This window comes from Pinus tabuliformis, chromosome J, assembly GCF_031772625.1.
Source record: "Pinus tabuliformis cultivar Carrire ecotype Pingquan chromosome J, CPIR1, whole genome shotgun sequence".
In the NCBI taxonomy this organism is placed as follows: Eukaryota; Viridiplantae; Streptophyta; class Pinopsida; order Pinales; family Pinaceae; genus Pinus; species Pinus tabuliformis.
The window spans coordinates 1,380,323,032-1,380,341,541 of record NC_142295.1 but is presented as its reverse complement, the minus strand read 5'-3'; positions in this window follow the sequence as shown (position 1 = coordinate 1,380,341,541).

Sequence of the window (18,510 nt, the reverse complement as noted above, 5' to 3'; positions counted from 1 at the left end):
GATAGTCCCTTGGTGGACTCCTTCTAGCGATTGAGAGCTAGTTGGGACAGATGGTATGCCGGCGAACATTGTTGGATTTGCAGCAGGTAATTCTGCCGTCGCCGTGTCATTTGACACAGTCCTAGATGTCGACGGTTGTTCAGACATTTTGAGTCTATCCAATTGATTGCCTAGCGATTCTATAGGAACTTCCACTGGTGATGGACAAACTTCTGTTGTAGCAGGAAATAGAGTGACCCCTACTCCAAAATGAGTTGGAGTGGATACTTGCGGTTCCTCTATAATTTCCTCTATCGCAATCAGACCAGGTGGAAGAGGAAGACCGTCAGGTCCGTAATAGATTTCTAGTGCCGAAGAAGGGGTTGTATCGACAGCGACAGATGTTTGAGGAACAAAACCCTCTGGACCAGTTACAGATGGAACTGGTTCAGTTATACAAGTATTTGCCCCCAGACTAGGATCAGTATTACTGTCCTTCTGCGGCGGTTGAACTTCTTCTATAGAGGCAGGGTTTCCGGAAATGTTTGGAGTAACCAGAATCTCAGATGTCGTTGGAACACTTGTTCTAACTTTTAAAGGAGATTTTGAACTGGTTTGACGAGCTCGCTTCGTCCGGACTGTTTTCGATTCCGGAGACAAAGACGGTTGACTCGCAAGCCTCCGAGAACGACGGATATTCAATTGACTTTCTTCCACGATTGCGGATTACTCGATCAACCAAAATATAAAGGGGAAAATTTGTGTTTCCGATTTGAATGAATTTTATTAGACGCTTTTAAACATAACTTTGCTTTTTCATGTTTTAAGAGTCGAGAAAAAGCTAAAGATGACTCTAGTCTCCTTCGATGTATTAACGAGCCCGAAGTGAAAAATGCTCGGTTGGACCTTTTCAGTTATAGAGTTTGAAAAGGGCCAAAAGAAACTGCTCTGGAGATCTAGGCAGAGGGTGTGCCAAACTTTTCGCGAAACCACAGAATACGTTTTACGGTACGGGTGGTCGATCTTCGTGAATGCTGTGTTCACTGCATCGCGATCAGTAGGGCGGCCGACACAGTTTCCTATGGATAAAGGCTTTGTTCCTATAAGGGTCTCCCAATATATACGCGACGGTACGCGGGAGCACAAGTCCGTATTAGTGCCACCGACTCTCAGGAGGAATCACCCACCTTCGTAGAGATCGACAGTCACTATGTTTAACGACGCCGGAACACGTCTCTACCTAGACCTCTATATGTTTGCGTTATGTTACAATGCGTTGTTAGGTTCATTCAGTATATTTTAAGTTGATCTTTTTAAAGTTTGTCTTTCAAGGTTCACCACGAGATGTATATGACAAATTCCTAAATGTAGCCTAAGATGAGAAGCAAGCTTTTTCAAATCTTTTTGACTGATGAAAATCTTAACTACTGAGGGAGAAGAAAGGCAAATCTTTTCACACAGTTCATACAGCACAAACTAATGCACTTTCTCCTAAATCATCATGCAAACTTTTTCAAATGCAAAATGCACAATGCATGTATTTTCTTTTCCCTTTCTTAATGTTGATGTATTACAAAAAGAAAGTTGTTATATAACTTTGATTTCGATTTAAAGCGAAAACAAACAAGCTTGTCCAAAATCAAAAGACACCTTAAGATTTACTTGTTTAATCACTGGAAATACATGAAATCAAACCATAATGACGAAAGTAAAAAGACTAATCAGCTATGGACAGCAAACAAGCTAACTCTTTAGACCAGCAAAATGCCTAACACAGGTTCAGATCTAAGAGGCCAAAGCAAGACTAGTTTACTTTCGTTATGGGAAATTGTAAATGATGTAAGAAATACAAAAGAACAAGTACAATTTCGTTATATAACAGAGGCGGAATGATGGCAAGTAAGGTTGGTTTCAGAATAGGTGCAAGACTGGTAACTGGCTGCAAAATCTATAGTGAAAACAGGCAAGAAAAAGGGAGGAAACCCCAAATGCACAAGGAAAAATTGGGCCAACGCAGGTGCTGCACAGCCAGTCTGGCTCTCAGCGCAGGTAGCCCCTTCGGGACCTGCCTTGCAAAGCAGGTAGCCTGTGTACTACCTGCTTTGGAAAACGAAAGTTGCGTTTTCTCAGTTTCCGGGTCACAATTTTCTCAAAAATTCACAGTTTTTGCTCAAATCAGAAGCTATCAGTCAAGCACACACTAAGGGATGACAAGGAAGATGAAAAGCTATCACTAAGAGCTTACAAGGATCCTTGTAGATCAGCTCTTCAAATCATGAACATGCACAGAAATGAGCTAGAGTAGCTGCCCTCTACTTCGCTTTTGATATAGTCAAAAGCTTTTCGATTTGGTACTCTTTTGTTCAGGAAATGAATAGCAAAATACTACAAACAATCAAATAGATACGATCCCCAGTGGAGTCGCCAGTTTGTTGTAGGGAAAAGTATCCGATTCGGATGACCCTATCCCACTCTAAGGGTGATAGTACCTCAGCAAAAACTGTAAAGAAAACTACTTAAGGTTTACTTCTTTATGAAAGCAAGAGAGAATGAAGAAATGCACTAACCGTTGTCTTGCGCTTAATGTCGAATCCAAACTCTTCTCTTTGCTTGCTTGCTCCCAGCTCCTTGCTCTTTTGCTGGCCCAGCTACAATGAGATCCTGTAAGATAACAAATAAGGAAACTACAAGAAGCATGCAATCATAACTGATTCAAGGATTAGCATAAATCAAATATACAATTATCACAATACATCATTGAAACAAGTGCATATAGAAGAACCTCAATAGCTTTTATTAATGGAAGAAGTAAAGTTCTGAGAGTGTTACAACCATTGAAGGCCCCAATCCAGCAACACCTCCCAGCAGAAAGAATTTCTCCTCTTCACCTCCTTCAAGCAATCACCCAATAGCTCTATAGTGAAACCAACAGCATATCATTACTTTGCACAAAATTCTAGCCTCCAGAGCTCATAGGAGAGAGCTCAATATATAGATGAATTGAGAAAGGATGAGTCAGCTTGCAACTGATGTGTAGCTGCCTTGTGTCCTCTCTCTCTTCAGTTGATCTTCAGTTCTTGAGTCCACTTGGAGAACCTTGCTTCCACTTGGAGAAACAGAGCCTCTGACTCATCACAAGGCGAAATCCCCGATCCAAGTGTCATTTTTGGAAGATTCCAGAGCAATGACTCAGTGTGCCACTTGTCCCATCTCGCTCAGCGCAGGTGGCCTTTGTTCTACCTGCTTTGCAACGCAGGTACACCATGGAGGAGTTGAGTTTCAGCGCAGAAGCCTAGTGGAGCACCTGATTTGATTTCAGGATTGCTTGTTTTTGAGTGTTTTCAGGTGGAGAACTGATCTGAGAGCTGTTGGTTTGCTGACCTTGTTCCTCTAGGGGTAGGAACATCATGTTTAGGGACTTTGGATCCCTTGGATTATTGACAATTCATGCCTGATGCTGCAAGGCACAAAATTGTCTATAACACAAACCAGAGAGCAAGTTTATCACAGAGCTCAAATTTTGCAAGAAAAACTCAAAAAGATGTTTGATAAGAGAGTTAAGGCTGAGGATTTCATCATTGATGACAAAGTTCTAAGGTGGGACTCACAAAGAGAAGACAAGGGAAAACATGCCAAGTTTGATTTTTTATGGAAAGGGTCGTTCGTTATTTCTGCTGTTCAGGGAAATAACACATATTTTCTCAAATCGGTAAAGGGCAATACTGCTGAAGAAGGCCCTGTGAATGGTTGTATGCTGAAACATTACCATGACCCCTTTTAAGGGACACAATGCAGGCTTTGTATATATCTTTGTACAGTCTTATTTGTGTATATTTGCAATTTATTTTCATTTTTCTATAAACAGGTCGATTGTTTAAGGAGCAGCAGTAAATTTTGTGAAGAACAGCCAATGCAAGTATTCCAGTTCTAAAAGCTCTGTCTCTGCACCAATTTCAGCAAAACAACAAGAGTAGCACAGTCACATCACAGCAATTCATGGTAAAGGGAAGCCTTTTGCAGTATTTAGTCTAAAATATCAAAAAAGAGCAGTATTTTCAGTTCATATCAGCACCCTTGCTCAAAGCAAAAACAAAGGCAAACATATCAGTTTTGATCCATGTTTTGAGAATGTTTCAAGGGTACAAAGCTCAAGCAACATTCTACATAATAGCAAGCACGCAAAAGAAAGCAGACAGTGCTATGCATTTCACAATATTTCAGTTGAGGAGAAGGTTGTTCATATTACAAAGTTTCAATTATCTAACAGCCAGCACAAAGAGGTTTTTTCAATCCACAGCAACCACAGAAGATCAAGGCAGTCTGACCTGCTGTTCTTGGCTTTTCACAAGGTAAAGCCATCCCCAAGTGGAGCCACTGTTAGCCTCCTGTTGCAACAGGTGTTCATATTTCATGATTGACATTTTACATGCCAAATATGTCATACTTTGCATGCTGCAATGTTCCATATTTCCAGAAGAGACCAAAGAAGAAGCCATGAAGTGTGCTAGTCCAAATGCCACTGTTGTGTTCCAATTTTGATGAGTTGTTCCAGTTTTGAAGGGTTTTCATTCAAGGGAGGTCCAAACAGTTTAATCTTGGTCTCCCTAGGTTTCAATTTCCTGTTTTAGAATATAGAGAATGATATCTGTCCAAACAGTTTAATCTTGGCAGATTTGTAGATAGGTAGAGAATCAAAAGAGCCCAACTACTTAATCTGGGCCCTTGGCAGAAATAAGTGTAGATTTAGATAGGAAAACAGAAAAAATAAAAATAAATAAAAATAAAAATAAAAAATAAAATAAAATAAAATTGTAAAGCTGGGTCTGCAAGTCTAAGTGCACCCACCCAAAAAGAAGAAAAAATGTTAGGTATATTAGGCTGGGTAGGTAGCTGTGAGGTTGCAGAATGATGATTCATGATCAATTTTGTGTTACAAAGTGTTTTATCTTTTCAGATCACAGTTATGATGCAGTTTTTCACCTGGAAGAGCTCAGGCTGGATATCACTAACTCCCCCTTTTTCTAATTTCCCAAGTCACTTACTAATTGCCCCAAAGAGGTCAAGATCTGCTTGAGCCTCTTAGTTTCATCATTCTCCATATCACTTGCCTTGGTGAAGATCTGCTTTACTCAAGGATTGTTCATTTCTCTTATATGAATCATTTTCCCCAAATAGCCTAAGGTCCCTTACCTTAGCGCTTTCTGGTCACCTCCATATTAATTACTAACTAAGTTATCTAACTCCCTAATCCGTTTCCCCTTCCCCTACTAAAAATATGTATAAAAATCCCTAAAATATAATAATACCCCCCCCCCCTTGGCACTATAGCCATATTTCCCTAAAAGTCCGGGGAAAAATAGTCCACCTGGGGTCGTTTTTAGCCCATCCGAGTCTTAACAGGAGTTAGTTTGACATCTAGTCATACTAACAACCTTTTTTCCCTAGGCCTAACCCTCAAAAACCCATGTTTCACCCTTATGACTAAGTCCCAAGTGTAAATATATTAACCCGCTCATTTGTACATAACCCAAAACCCATTTTTCTAGGTTTTAACCCCCCACCGTGCCGTATGAAGATTTGCATATTCCCGTGCCCCGTCCCTTAACCCTCCGCCATATCATCCTTATCGCCAGCCATCAGATCTGGCCCACCCGAGATCTACGGTGGGTGGGCCTTCCCATACGCCAAGAGCCCGAGGGTTAGCATCCGGGAGATGGGCGGTATTGCCGTCGTACTCCCGCCACGCATCGCCTTCCCCGCCGTGGCAAAGCCCCCCTCCCCGAAACCACCGTTGCTCCAAGGCAGTGCGCCCAGAAAACCACAAACCGCTCTCCTTTGGGTGACATAAGCCCCACGTCATACTGTTGCGTCATCTGCCTACGTAGCCTCCTGCCACCGTACCGCCGAGTCACCCTGCCACATCACTGCCACCGTGTCCCTTTACCGTACTGCCACATCACCTACGTACGTGCTGACGTCATCACACTGACGTCATCTCGCCACGTCATCCGCCGTACATGGTTCCACCTGCTGACGTCATGCTGGTGTCATCATCAATTTTGGCGCAAAAGGCGAAAATCGTGCTCTGGAAGCCCGGATTCAGTTTTTGAGGCAGTTTTTCATGAGCGATTAGCACCTAGTGCTAATTGCGCATGGCTATGGGAAATGGTCCAAAATGGAAAGCCCCTGATCGCGCAGCACCCAGCAAGACCAAAAGGCGCAGAATGACCTGTTTTTTCTTCGCGAAGCATTCAGAAAAAAGAAAAAGACAGTTCTGAAGGAGACCGAGGGCCGAACAGCGGCCATTAAATTTTGATTTAATGCACAGCACATTAGAGAAGCAGCCCAATTCATTTGTCAGAGAGTATCAGATGAAGAAGAGGAGTCAAAGAGTATCAGTCAATATTTTTAGGGGCTTGAAGCAGCTAAAAATTTATGAGCCCCCCAACAAAGCCAAAGAAAGTCATGGCAGCCATTTAAAGCTTTCAAGTCACATTTAAAGCTTTAAATGCGGATGAACAGCAAAGGAACAGACACCCATACACAGTTACTGCAAAATCACTACACCAAGCCACCGAGGACAATGCATTTACTTAATTTGATACGGCTGCCCTCAACGCTACCCGAGGATATCTTCATGCAGGTATTTCTGATAGAACTAGGTCAAAATTAATCATGCTTTAGGACCTGTTTAGGTCAAGATGTAATAAACAATTGCAGAAAGTTTTTCCCTATTTATATTGCCCTCTATGATTGTTTCAAGGGTTGGTCGATTGACAATTTTCACTAGAGACTCGCACGGTATACCTGATATGTTTTACCTAATCAAAGATTGCTGAAGAGATTGGAGGAACGACAGTCTACTCTGTGTCTAATGATCTGAGGAAGTGAATGTGGAATCCTTGTGCTACAACATGGCTCAATAAGTGCTGCTTACCTCTGTTTTCATCGTTTCACCATCTAAATAGCAGAAAGAAAGATTAGCTTAGAACTTGTTTAAATGCACTCTAGGCTCAATTTCTATTATTTCTTTGTGTTTTTTTATCTGAACTGAACTGGACATGAATATGAATTCCCTGTGGCTCATATTTACTCTAATTCACATGTGTTTGACAGTTATCTAGGGATTCTTTACTGCCCCTAAATAGAGCTCATTCACCCTTCTCTGTTAAGCTGATTGAGAAATTCTTAATTGACTCTCTTTCCTTAGAATTCTTTCCATCCTTTAAACTTTCAAAATTGTTCCATGTGCAGCTCCCTTGCTCCTTATTCCTCTTGTGACAAAGAAAACGCACCAGCAGTCCTACTCCTTGACTCCATGCCCAATGGTTTGAAACTTCCACACTATACCTGCCTCTTTACCTGAAAACATCAATCTTCCCACCAAAACACAAACAAAACCCCTGAACTCAATAGCTAGCCTAGAATCCCCCTCAACAAAGCTAAGCCATAAAGAGAGAGCCCTCTCTGACTGCAGGTGGGCTAGAATCTGCAGTCCAAAGTTGGTCTGTGCTTACCTCAGCCATATCCCTTTACTCCAACCTGAGGGACAACCTGAGTGATAATAGATCCATTACTGAAAACTTTTTCAATCTCATATGGCCCAAGCCAATGAGTTTGAAACTTCCCTTGAAAATATTTAAACTTTGAATCAAATAATAGTGCCCAATCTCCCTCTTGAAACCTCTTGTCTTTGATGTACTTGTCATTCCACTTAGCTCTCTGATGCTGAACTAGACCAATCCTTTGAATAGCCTCTTGTCTGATTTCATCAAGTTCATTCAATTGCTCTAGTCTATGCTTTTGAGCTTCTGATAAATCCATCCCCAACTGGACTGCCATCTTGAAAGTTTTGACTTGGAACTCTATGGGGAACAGGACTTGCTTCCCATAAACAAGTTCATAGGGTGTATGTCCAGTTGTGTTCCACCATGTAGTTCTATAGGCCCATAAGGCTTCAGGAATCCTTTCTGCCCAATCTCCTCTATGTAGATGCACAATCTTGGTGAGGATTCCTTCAATCACTTTATTTGTAGACTCCACTTGACCATTTTCTTGTGGATGATAGGCAGTGGATTTCCTATGCTTGATTTTTTACTCCTCCATAAGCATCTCCATAATGTTGGATGTGAATTGAGATCCCTGATCTGTCACAATTTCTCTTGGAACACCAAAGTGAGTAAAAATATCCTAAAAAAGAAAACTAACTACGGATTTTTCATTAGCAAAAAGTAATGCTTTGGCTTCTACCCATTTGATGACATAATCAGTGCAAACCAATATATATTTTTTTCCTGCTTGGATGGAGGATTAATAGGTCCAATAAAGTCTAAAGCCCATTTTTCAAAGGGTTCAATAACTACCTGAGGTTGTAATGGCATTTCATTTTAGGGAGTAGGTTTCCCTACCCTTTGGCAGTTGTCACACCTTCTGACATATTCTTTAGCATCTTTGAAGATGGATGGCCAATAATATCCTAAGGAAAGGATTTTATAGGTTGTCCTCTTGTCAGCAAAGTGTCCACCACACGGCTCATCATGACATGCTTTGAGAATATCAAGCATCCCATTTTCCCTGACACACCTTCTGATCATAAGATCTGGCCCTGTTTTATACAATTTGTTAGTGATCCATGAATATCTTGCACTATCTTGAATAATATTTATTTTCTCTCTAGGAAATAAATGTGAAGGTAACTTCCCTGTAACCAAGTAATTAGCAAAATCTGCAAGCCAAGGAGTTTGAGTAGTTACTACAAAGAGATATTCATCAGGAAACTTATCTTCAACCGGAGAGACTTCTTTGATATTCTGAATCCTAGACAAGAAATCAGCAATTGTGTTTTGTTTTCTAGGTCTATCTAGCATAGTAATGTTGAATTCTTGCAAAAGTAAAAGCCATATTGTAACTCTGCCATTAGTAATAGGTTTATTCATCAAATATCTAATTGCAGAGTGATCTGTATGAACAAAGGTTTCATAGCCTGTTATATAGTGTCTGAACTTGTTAATTGCATGAATAATAGCTAAGAATTCTTTTTCAGTTACAGTATATTCAACTCAGTGGGAGTCAATTTTTTACTTGTATAGTAAATGGCATAAGGAATCAAATATTTTTGTCCCAATACAGCTCCCAAAGCTGTATCTGAAGCATTCGTAGAAATATGGAAAGGAAGTTTCCAATTTGGTCCTCTTAAGATAGGTGCTTCAAATATTTTTCTTTCAAGGTTTCAAATGCTAGTTGGCAATCAGGATTCCACTTGAATCACAATCTTTTGTAAGCAATTTGAAGAGTGGAGATGCTATTTTAGTGAAGTTTTCTATAAATCTTTTATAATATCCTGTAAATCCTAGAAAACTTCTAACATCCTTCTCGCAATTTGGAGTTGATATCTTAGAGATAACTTCAACTTTAGACTTATCAACTTTAATCCCTTCTCCCGAAATGTGATGTCCTAAAGAAATACCTTCTGTAAACATCATAAAGAATTTTTCATGGCTTAGTGAAAGGTTTGCTTCTTTACATATTTTAAGGACTTTTTCCTAATTCTCCAAAGCTTTTTCAAATGTGTTACCATAAACTATAAAATCATCCATATATACCTCTACACAATCATGTATTAGATCAGAAAAAATTCCTACTACTCTTTGGAATGTTGCAGGTGCATTACATAACCCAAAAGGAAGCACTCAGTAGGAAAAAGTTCCCCATGGACAAGTAAATGTGGTTTTATCCTGATCCTCAAGTGCTACCTAAATTTGATTATAACCACTAAAACCATCCAAGAATGAGAAATAATTTTTACTTGCTAATGTATCTAACACTTGATCTATAAATGGAAAAGGAAAGTGATCTTTCAAGGTTGCTTTATTCAATTCTTGGTAATCAATGCACACCCTCCATTTACCATTCTTTTTGGGCACAATTACCAAAGGGGAAACCCATTGGCTATCTGAAATTGGGTAAATGAAGTTTACATTGAGTAATTTTTGGAGCTCTTCTTTCACACTTTCCCTAAGATTTGGATTCATTATTCTTTTAGGTTGTCTGATTGGTCTATTGTTTTCCTCAATATAGATATGATGGATACAAGTCTTAGGATCTATACATTTCATGTCGGTATACTCCCATGCAAATGCAGCCGAATGTTTTTGTAATATTTTGGCTAGCTCTTCTTGTTGTAGTTTCTCCAAGTTTTTGTTTATGTTCAATGTCCTACCTGGAAAAATTTTAATTGTAGAGCTACCAAACTCTTCCATGGAATAGAGAGACATCTGCCTAGATGACAAGTATTCAATATTATATATTTCCTAAATTGTGCATGATCATATTCTGAAGATGTTTCAAAATTTTCCAATGTGTTCAAAATTTGACTATCTTCACTAATTTCTTATATAGTAAAGAGACACTAAATATTATCTTCATCATTAATCCATTCCTTGTCATCTATTTCTGTTATTGCTTTTGTTGGAGGATACAAAGTAAATTTCTTTGTTGAATTACCAGTAGAAATATACATGTCACCAGATCTATAACTAATAAAAGCATCAGCTGTGGCCAACCAAGGTCTTCCTAATATGAGTGGGTGTCCTCCTAGATTATTCTTGGGAGTTAAAATCATGAAATGAACAGGATATTCCCAAGAATCTAAGGGGACTGAAATATCTTCTAGCACACCATCTTGTTTAATTACTGATTTATCTGCAAGTTGTAGTAGGGTAGGTGTGTAAAGAAGGTTAGGAAGTTTAAGTTGCTCCATAGTTTGTCTACTCATAATGTTTATTGTTGCCCCTAATTCAATCAATGTATTTGGAATTTCAATCCCATTTATATGTGTCTTGACAATTTGACTTCCTAGATCCACATATTTCTACATGGCAATCTTTCCCATCATGATTTTTGCTATCTTTCCTACCAGGTGAATTCTTTTTGTTTCTCTCGGTTTTCTTCTTGGTATTTTGACACTCAACTCCTTTATTGTCTTGGCTAGAATAGCAATTTCTCTAATGGCTTGAAGCAAATGAATTTTGATGCAAACATTCTTCAGTTCATCTAGAAAATCATAATTGGGCAACAAGATTTGTTTTTCTACCCCTCTATCAATTTGTAATCTCTCAGGAAAAGGAGGTGTAGAAGTAGATTCTAGTTGCTCAATTATAGGAGTTGTGTTTATTGATTATTTTTGTTTTCCTTTTCAATGTTTTGGTTTTGGAGGGATGTTCCCTCAAAAATTTTATTGACTTTCAGAGAATACTCCTCAGAAGTGTCTTGCTCTTGAATAACTATAGAAGGTTTTTCCCTTTCTAATGTCCTACTAGATCTAAGTTGAACATCATTAAGATCTAGAGGAGTAATCATGTAAGTTGGAAATTGTTGTCCTTCTACCATGTAAGAATTCTAAGGGTTTTTATTATTGGGGTTTGGTAATGGTTGGGAAGGTAGCTGATTTGGTTTTTGTTGAAATGTAAATAAGAGTTGAGGATTTGACCTTGTTGTGGAGGTTGTTGTGGAAATAGCAATGAAAGTTGAGGGTTTTGATTTGGAAGTTGCTGCTGATTTTTGTGGCTGATCTTGTGAGGGAGGATAATTATGATAAGATGGAGGATATTGCTAATATTGGGCACATCTCCCATAAGGATTTTGTACCCCTTGTGCCCACGGTTGAGATTAATACTGAGATGGAGTTTGAGGCCAAGGTTGCTACCAAGAATTCCAGTTTGGTGGGGGTTGAAGATACATTGGATTGTTGAATCCTTGATTTTGTGGCCCCTGCCAAGATATTCTTGCAACAAAACAAAGAGATTCTACAGGATTTGGGACGGTTTCCTCTTGAAAGACAACCTTAAGACCTGGGATTGAAGGACAATCCTTGGTCTCATGACTTTCTGAACAAATCATACAGGTTTCTACAATTTTTGCATCTAAAGGGCATTCCCTTAGAGCATGTTTCTTTCTGCATTTTGGACAAAAAATTGCTAAATCATCAACCTCTGTTTTCTGCTTGTTTTGAATTTTAAGGGTGTCTAGTTGCTCACTAAGGCTCCCTAAAATGTCATTTTTTTACTCATCAAGCATATTGCCAATTTCTACCCTACTTACAGATCCTATTGTAGATTTGTTTGCTCTAACAAGAGAAGGATCTCTCAGCCCTTTCCCAGTTTTAGATTTCCCTCTTGAGAGATGAACACATAGTTCTGCTATGTCACTCAATGGAAGTTGAGAGATATCTCCCTTCCCCATCATGTTAAGGATATCTATCCATTCATCTCTAATGGCCTTTAACAAAAGAGCTTTCAAAGTTTCTTCATCTAAATTGTTCATCTTTGCTCTTTTCAAATTATAGTTGAATCTCTCAAGCAAATCCTCTAAGTTTTCATCTTCTTTTTGCATCATTTTGAACACCTCATCTTTATGATTGGTAGGCATACAATAATCCAAATATCTATCCAAAAATGCATGTTTCATGTCATTCCAAGTTCTAATGGATTGAGTGACTAACCCCATAAACCATTTCAAAGCAGCCCCTTTTATTGTTGAAGGGAACAATTTGAGTTTTTGAGAGTCTTCTAGATAGTCATAGGTTCTGCACAAGACTTCAAACTAAAACAAAAATGTTTCAGGATCCTCACTTCTCAACCCATAAGTTTGGGAGGACGGATGGTGAAATTTTTTTCATTGTGGTATGTGTTTCCTCATCTACTATAGGGAATCAAAATGAGTTATCTACTTCCCTATTTCCTCTGCCTCCTCCATTATTACCTCTACCTCCTCCATTGTTTCCTCTACCTCTCCCTCTAGCCCCTCCTCCAAATAGTGTGAATTATCCATCTTGTTTTCTTCTGCCATTATAGTTTCTTCCAAGTCAGTATAGAGCTCAACCTTCAAGGTTATTCCCTCCTCCTCTAGTTCTTCTATTAATGGACTATGAGAGAGAGTTTCTACTTTTTCTTCCTCACCAGGTATTCCTAATTCTTCAACTACAATTGGCTCCCCTGTGGAGGTGAAAAAGATCTTCTCTCCTAGGAGTGTTTTGGTGGATGATGTAGGAGAATCTTCTGATTGAGTTTCTACCCCTTGAATTCCAAGAATCCTATGGCTAGGAGTATGAGTCTGGGATGGAGGTGTGTCTTTTCTAACTCTTGGTGGAGTAGGTGGAGTTGTAGGAATCAAACTTATGCCCTTAGCTATAAATCTACCCCTAGAGTTTTGTTCTCTATGCATGTCATTGTTTTGTTTTGTTATTTTTGTTTTTTTTTTTTATGAATGTAAGAGATAAGGCTACCTAGTTACACTTCCCTGGAAATGGTGCAAAAATTTTTAGTCAATTTAGTGTCCTAAATTGCTCTACATAAATTATCAATCCGGGTATCGTAAACTGATGAAGTATAGTGCACTATATGTGCTAGATGCCCTTCTTACCTCACTGTTTTTGAGTTTTCTGTTGTTTTGGGGGTTTGATTCTTTTGATTCCTAATGTTCTACGATGTACTTAACAAAATCTTAAACTGCTACTGCTAAGAAGAAATGAAATGAGAACTAAAAGTGCTTTAAGCCAGATTTGGAAGTAAAGTTTTAGCTAAGAAAATGAAAACAGAGTTTCTCTTCCTGCTCTTATTATTGTTCCAAATCATGAACTAAAAGGACTTAAAAGTGAAATTGCAACTATATATTATGAAAATAGAACTGAAATGAAATACTGAAAGTGAGATTACAACTACTGATTAGTCTATGGCAGAATCAAAACTTAATGAAAAACTGAAAGTGAAATTGCAGCAAAGTTAAATGAAATGTTAAGATTGAAAATGAATTTGCAACTAATCTACTATGAAAACTAAATGAAATGCTTTGTCACTCTGCTACACAATTTTGGGAGAACAACCTCCTTGTCATAACATTTTGAGGAACTCCATACTTCATTGTTCTAAGAAAGCAAGACTGAAAAATGAATTTTCAACTAATCTACTATGGAAACTAAATGTAATGCTTTGTCACTCTGCTACACAATTTTGGGAGAACAACCTCCTTGTGATAACATTTTGAGGAACTTAATATTTCATTGTTATAAGAGAAAGTAATACATAAAAATGCAAAGAAAGACTCATTCATAAATGAAATATTTCACCACTTAGTTTTAAGATGAACCATCAACTGAAAGGGATTTTAGAAACATTCACTTACAATATGAGTCACTAAACTAGTAATGAAATGATAAGACAGAAATGGCACTGATCAGTTTTAACTAAGAACTCAAAGACTAATGAACAACAAATGAAATAATTACTCTACACTACTAAAACCGAAAGACTATTCTGAACTGAAATAGAACTGTTCTCCGTTAGTAAGAAGATGACAAAAACTGCATTATGAACGAAGTTAGAAAACGGTTATAAATATCATGGAAAAAACAAATTGAATTTACAATTTAACTATGAAAGACAAAACAAAAATAAAATGTAACCTTAACCAGCACAGGGGCCCTCTACAAAAGTCTCAGGTTATAAGCACTTAATCAACACTCCAAAAATGCTTTCAGGTATCCATGAAACAAAGTATTTATATAAAAAATAGAGAATGAGTTCTTCAAACTACAGAGCGGAAATCTGAAGTTAACACATGAACAAAATCGAACTGGTTATGTGTTCTTCACACAGGTATTTATAGAGAAATTATACAACTATTTTAAAGAGAGAAATAAGCCACAACAAAACACGTAGGCAGGCAAGTATGTGGAATTCTTGTCCTCGATTGCTTGGAAACATAAATCTACGGTAATGGTTGTTGGATTCAGCTTGTGTAGGTGGCAGATGAAGTCTGTGGCCTCAGGAAACTGCTTCTGATCCCATCACTGAGAAACATGTACAGAACATAGTCTTGTTTTCCATACGTTTCCATGTTTGATTTCCCTTCAACCGGAGTCTTCCTCATTGATCTAGGCCAGATGAATAGGATACTATCCATGCCCTAATTTTTTCCAAGCTACCCATGTAGTCCTTTTCCCCTCTTGACAAATGGAACCTGCAAAAGCATGGAAGTAGTTGCGAAACAACCAATTAGCTGCAGAATGTGGCTGCATTCTGTAGCTAAAAGACAAAAACTTATTCAAATAGAAAACATAAAAGTATAACCTGTAAATCACTTAAATATACTCCTTGAGGCAATGTGTAATGGTTTTTGATGATAAGGATGCATTTTTCATGGAAAAGCAAAGAAGAATGGATGAGAAAAGTTGCTAAGGAAATGGCAGTTTTGGAGCTCAACAAAAGGGGCGCTCCACTCTGGAGGCCATGATGCTACAACCTCTTGCACATCCATTTCTGACACCAAATAGGGCAACTAGTGCCATTTCTACTCTAGATCCTTCCATGCTTGGATATACACTCTTTAGAAGTCAACCTTGAATGCCGCGTAGGCTAACAACTGCATGAACAAGGTTGGGAACAAACTTTGATGCTGATTGATTGTCATACAAAGATCCATTTCCATAAGAGCCCAAAATATATTCATCTCTACAATCCACATGTCATCCTTTATAGAGCATGAGGAAGAGAATTGTGTTGCCTCCGGCAATCCTTCCTCGAGTGAAGGAAATTGGCTATCCTCTGGCAATTTCCATGTAGTGAGCATAATTGATAGAAACAACCAAGCATAGTGGAACGACTTGGTTTTGTCCTGGGCTTCATGGTAGTTCACTAGGAACTCCTGATAAAGGTATCTTGCCCAATTAAATTGTATGCCTTTCGCACACTGTGCAGCAAGGGAAACTACTGGCGCTGGAACTTCATCCATGTCGAATTTTCGCATTACCTTCCCTATTAAAATCTAGGCAGCCAATTGAACTACCTAATCTGTTATGGAAATAATGAAATACCCTCGTGACTTCTTGAGGAGGCTGTAATCCCTTTTCATCCTTTCTTCAAGATATTTCTCCCCAGCTTTTCTGCCAAACTCCTTAGCCAAGTTCGCACCTTTATAAGGTAGGTGCGTGATTCTGTGAATTATCATGTCTGTAATGGGGATATTCCCTCCTATCCATAAACATCCATTGCGCACAAATGTGAGCAGCTGGCACACACATATCGTATTAATGGGGGTGCGGTGATAGTGTGGCGAAAAACCCAGATTTCTCAACACTACAGACCCATTCCTCCATTTTCAATGCTCTAACACATTTTTCTTCATAATAGACCCTCTACATATACTTTTCCGTCACCAAGTGTGGAAATTTAGTGTGGTCTACAAGGTCCCAATCCTCCATTTTCAACAACAGGATCCTTGCAAGTCGAGGGACTTCAAAAGGGACCCTTTCAGGTAGCACGGGCATGGATATTGTAAACTTCTCAACATCCAGGTCCTTTGTGACCTTTTCTTTTCCCTTCCGTAGAGGGATATACTTAGGGAGCCTTTTCATGGGTTCCACTCCTTCAGCACCAATATCCTATGTTCCCTGGAATTCTTCTACCTCTAGGTCCTCTCGTTCTATGGTTGCTTATCTTTCTTCTGCTTCTGTGTTTCGGTATGCTTCCTTGGGGATGGGCACACTTGCACTGGATTTTTTTGCTTTTCCTTTGCTGCGGGTTGCTTCTCTTTCATTACATGTTTCCTGTCTTTTATCATGCTCTGTTTCAGCCTGGGCAACCTCGGCACTATGGGCACTACACGCATAGCCTCTACACTTGACACTTCTGGTCCTGGTGCATTGGACACAACTACTTCCAAAATTAGGGCTTCGGTGGGGTTGGTGGAAGTCATTCTCTCCATAAACAATTCACAAATTTGGGAGAAATGTTTGCTCGTGATAGGAATTCTTCCCAAAATGCTCGGCTCATAAGCGACAAACAGCGAAATTCAGCAACAAATCTCAGAGCGCAAAGTGTTCTTTATTGGGCAAACACGCATAATTTATAGGGAGTTTTGAATTCAAATCTAACCATTCCCCCCAATTTCTGATAATAAATGTCATTTTGGTGGCATATCTTTAAATATTTTTGCTTTAAATGCCGCCACCCCGCGCCACTTAACCATTTTCTAGTCGTCAAGTCATGAACAATAACTCCAACGATCCTTTTCCCGTTGTGATGCGCAGTACCATCCCTCATGGTCAAACTTCCTGAGTGAAACTTCCTGGGTTGCATCTCCATGAGTCTTCATGCAACTTGCTCACTTTATTATCCTCCTGGATGGGCAGTGTAGTTTATAGTCCCGCTCTCCCTTGCAACTACCTGGAGAACTAAGACTATCATGCTGCCATATAGTTATTTTGCAGGATCCCCTGTATATAGCTTCAACCTACTACCATTCAGTTTTCCTAGGAAGGGTTTCCCATTTAGCTTTGTGAGCTGAACTGCACCTCCATCTATAATCTCCTTGACAATATATGGCCCTAACCAATGCATATGGAATTTACCCAGAAATTTCGTGAATTTACTATCATATAACAGGACAAGATTGTTTACCTTGAACGTGCGAAGCTTGATGTGGCGATCATGCCATGCGTTTTCGCATTCCTTCTACACTTGTCGATGGAATCCTACCAAAAATCAATCTTCTTCGAGCTCCATCAGTTTCATGAGTTGTTTCTCCAAGGCCTTGTGATACACCATACCCGTTAGAGCTTCTATGCACAGAATAGGCACATTGTACTCCATCAGCATTACGGCTTTGACCCCATATACTAATCTGAATGATTTTTGCCCTGTCATCTTCTTACAAGTAGTTTGTTAAGCCCATAATACTGCAGCTACGTGCACATCCCAGTCATTCCGCAGTGCGTTACAAATATTTGTTATCGTGTTCTCCAAAATCTTATTAAAAGCTTCGATATTTCCATTTTCCTATGAGTGGTATGTTGTACTCTTCTAATGATAGACCTGGAACTTTTCAGTCAACGTGCTAATCATTTCATTAAGAAGAACATACCCTTGACACTCATCAATACTTTCACGCAGCCAAATCTGGTTAGGATGTACTCAAACAAGAATTTTGTTGTCATAGCCCCTGTACAATCTTTAGCTGGCTGTGCTTCCGCCCATCTGGGGAGATATTCCATCGCGCTGATAATATAGTGTTCACCCATTTTCTTTCCAGGGTGTTGGATTGGCCCAACAAAATTAATTGCCCACTTCTCAAAGGGTTACAAAGATACTTGAGGATGTAATGGTAACTCATCTCTTCGCGATGGTCTACTTGTTCTTTGACATTCATCACATGCCTTAAAATATGCCTTGGAATCCTTATGCAATGTAGGCCACCATAGACCTGCACACAAAATCTTCTAGGTAGTTTCCTTTCCTGCATAATGGCCCCCCATAGTTCCCCCATGACCTTCAGTGATAATTCTATCCTGCTCAAAGTTTGGCACATATCTTCACAATATTTCATCTGCACCCATCTTATATAAATGTCCCGCAATGACTAAAAAATCGGCCATGCATACTACTAATTCCTTATTTTTTTGGAATGTATATCATTTTGGTGCCATCCCCATAGTCAAGAAGTGAATAATGTATGCAAAATGATCATCTGCTACATGCA